Below are 3999 nucleotides of genomic sequence, written 5' to 3'. Positions count from 1 at the left end.
TTTTCTTATAAATTAAATATTTATAATAATAATAATAATAAATATGAAGTTAATTAAAATAGTAAATATCTACCCTTCTAACTAGGTTTTGGATTTGAATATTCAAAATAGCAAAAATATATTGTTTAGGTTATATATAATAAATTACATTTCAGGAAAAAAAAAATATACATCAAACTTATTCCATATTCATTTTATATAGTATAAGGATTTTTTTGGAATAAGTTTAAAAAATCAATTATTTTTTAAAAAAATTCTAAATTTTAATTATCAGTTTTTTTTTTTGTAGGTTCACCACAATTTGCCCAGTTACTCCACAAACTGAGAGGTAAAGCGTGTAGTTCGTTCATTTAAACATTAGGTGAACTGTATGAAAAAAAAAACAGATAATGGTAATTAAAGTCGTTTTAATTTTTTTAGAAAATAATGTATTTTTTAATTTATTCCAGAAAAAAATGATACTTGAGGTTAAACTGAAAAAATAATTAGAATTCCAAACAATGCACTTTTGCTTATAATCATAAACTTCAAAATATTATTTTCACTTATAAATTATTTTTCAGAAATGCTATTCGTACACTAAAATTAGTAACTAAAATCAGCCACCAATATATTTGTGTATATAAACATGTGTAATTTAATTTATTTTCAACTTATATTTATATTTGACATATATTTTATACTGGTGGCTGACTTTAGTAACTGATTTTAGTGTGCACGTAGCATTATTTTTTAGCTTAAAATTAGTATTTTCGATTATAAGCTATTTTCATATTTATATCCAAACATAATTTATTTTTGAAAGAAAAAACAGTTTTTCAAAAACAAGTTATTTTTTCTGAGTTCTCAAACATGGTCTTGCATGAATTGCAAAATTTTCAATCCAAAACCCAACTTGAACATTGTAGTATTGTACAAAGTTTCCGATCCATTAGCCTTTGTCAATCCAAAAACTTTGAGTTGGATCAGAACTCATAGGCTTGTGAGTTGTGACTTAGCCCATCCAATGATACCTCGGACCTTACCTCTGAAATGTCTTAAGTTGCAATATGTAAAGACCAAAAATCATACTATATAATAATTTTATAAACCAATTTGAGTTGGTCAAGTATCAATTTATTCGGCTGTTTAAATAAATTTTTGTTGATTTGATAAGTAATACATTATTTTGAACCCAATTAATTAGTTATAAACTTATAATAAATTGACGAAGTAAATTCTAAGTTTCTAACAATCAAAATAATTAATATTTTATTATTATCGTTTGTTTAAAGTTTAAACCATATTTTGAAAGAATATATTCTAATTTTAAATTGGGATATTCTAATTTTATAAAAAGATAATTTTATTTTTTACGTAAAATAACATCTAAAAATACAAAGAAGCAAATCAAAAAGAAATCCAATGTGATTTTGAAAGAAAACAAACCAAATTTTTTAATATTCTATTAAACTACTCTTTCATTTTAGCCCATGACAATAATAAAGAAGTCTCGTGACCCATAAATTTAACCCAACAGAATACATAAATTCAATTACAATTTTAGTCTTTATTATCTTATCTTGTCTTATCTTTATCTTATTTTTATTTACTTTTATCTTTCATAGGACAATGTTCTATATATATTTAGTTTTACCTTCATAGTTTACATTTCAATTCAATTCAATCAATCAACAATCAATAAAATTTTTTTCATCTACTCTTTTCCTATTCTTTCACAAATTTATCATATTCAACACTTAAATTAAATTTTCTTCTATATATAAAAATATCTATAAGATCAAGGGTTCATTACTAGCCAAAGTTCCATAATTTCAATAAAGAGAGAAAACAAAAAATATGGTATCTTTGTGCGAGGATGAATTGCTTCACATATTCTCTTTTCTTCCAACAAAATCAATATGCAAGTTTCAATTTCTTTGCAAATCTCTTCATGATGAATTTCATGGAGCCAGCTTTAGGATGAGCCATGCACAAAATATGTCTCTAAAAGATGATACTTGCATCTTCATTCAACCGGAGATATTTTTCAACAGCTTCAATAAGGATAAATTATTCCATCTGTTGCCACCACCGCTGCCATCGCCACCGACCGGAGAAGAATCAAATTTCTATGAGCAACTGCCTAAAAATTCCTTGCAATTCTTGAAGAAGGTACAAATTCTTGCTTCAAGCAATGGTTTAATTTTGTGTCAAAGTAATAGTAATAAAGAGCTTTGTTTATGTAACCCTATAACACAAACATGGCTCCCAATTACTACTCCATCCACTTCACCTGAAAGTCTTTTTCATGAAGCCAATGTTTTCTTCAAGTGCATGAATAATAAGGGTTTGGATTGTTTGGATGATTACTTAATAATTTTGATTGAGGGGACACCGGAATGGGGGCAACATGTTATTATTAAATTATATTCGTCAAAAGAAGGTGTATGGAGAAAAATGGAGAATGATTTTTTTGTTGGTCCAATGAACATGAGACTCAATAATTCCGTTTATCTTCAAGAAAAACTCTTTCTTATTTCAAATAGTCCTTCTTCTTTTAAGAAGGATTCTCATTATCTTCCACTATATATAATGGCCTATGATTTCGCGGCTGGCGGCGAATCGACGACGGTAAACCTGCCGGAAGATACCTTAGAGGCTTCTCTTGATCGGAATTGTGATCTAAGAATTTTTGAATGGGGAAAAGAGAAGAACTTGGATCATTCTCTTTGCTTAGTTAGATATATGAGAGGTTCTTTCACTATATGGATTTTAATAGATTCAAAGTCAAGTAAATGGAGAAAGATTTTGGAAGTTAGGATTGAAGAAATAGGGTTGAAGGAGGAAAATCCTAATGTTCAAGGGTTTAGAATTGTTAATGGAAATTGTTTGGTTTTTGTAACCGGAAAAAAGGTGTATGGATATTATTGTTTCAATGATCAAAGTTGTTGGGGATTGAAAGAAATATGTGAACATAAATGGGATAATATTAGAATTAATTTGATCCCTTATTCTCCAACTCTTCGACCTTGTGGAAGTAATGTGGCTTGAAATTAATTCAAGTTCTAGTTTTGGTATTACATTTGTGTATAAGTCGATGATATATAATATATATACACACATGTTTTGGCTCTTGTGGTTGGGACGCTACAGTGGCACCAAAGAAGTGGGAGAATAAGATCAAAACATATCTTTAAATTTAATTTAAGTTTTCAAATAATTTTGTTGACTTATCTTGTGACTCTTCTTATAATCTCATTCTTCGTTCCAAACAAAAACAAGCTATGCTATCAAAAACAGAAAGATTAAATACTAATAATTATTAGTTATTTAAAAAGATATGTGAATTTTGTGATATCTTATTATATTATTTAGCTAAAATTCAGTCTATAATATTTTTTTTTTATTTATCCTTCGCTTATTAAAGGAGAAAAAAATCAGTGGTACGTACGAATACGATGAGATTATATATATACACACACCTCAAATTAAAACAATAATAAGGCCAATATACGAAAATAAAATATTTAATTTCTAAAATTATGGAAATAGAATTTTTTCAATTTGAATACGAAAATGTAATTTTCTATAAATTTATGTAAATCGTGAAAGGATCAAATTTATGTAAATCGCTAGAGGAGTTCTACCCCCACGATTTATGTTGATGAAGCATTTGGGAAGAAATTGTTAGAGGAGTTTTACGATTTATGTTGACGAAGTATTTGGGAAGAAACTGTAGTAGGGGTCTACGATTTTTATGATGATGCAAAATATGCATAAACATGCAAAACACGCACCGAGTTGTGCTATATATACCAACCTAAAGTGAATGATGTGATAGTAGAGTATCATTTTTTTTTTTCAGTAATCTGCCCTTTTATTTGTTTTACGCTTAAAAAATTAAAAAATTCTAAAATAATAGTCTAAAACAGGGAGTATATTTGAACTTAGTTAAAAGAAAAAGCTGAATACACTAAATGTTTGTTGACATGGCCAGACCTTCAAAATACTTGTCTC

This window comes from Arachis ipaensis, chromosome B06, assembly GCF_000816755.2.
Source record: "Arachis ipaensis cultivar K30076 chromosome B06, Araip1.1, whole genome shotgun sequence".
Classification (NCBI taxonomy): Eukaryota; Viridiplantae; Streptophyta; class Magnoliopsida; order Fabales; family Fabaceae; genus Arachis; species Arachis ipaensis.
This window is presented reverse-complemented; position numbering follows the sequence as displayed.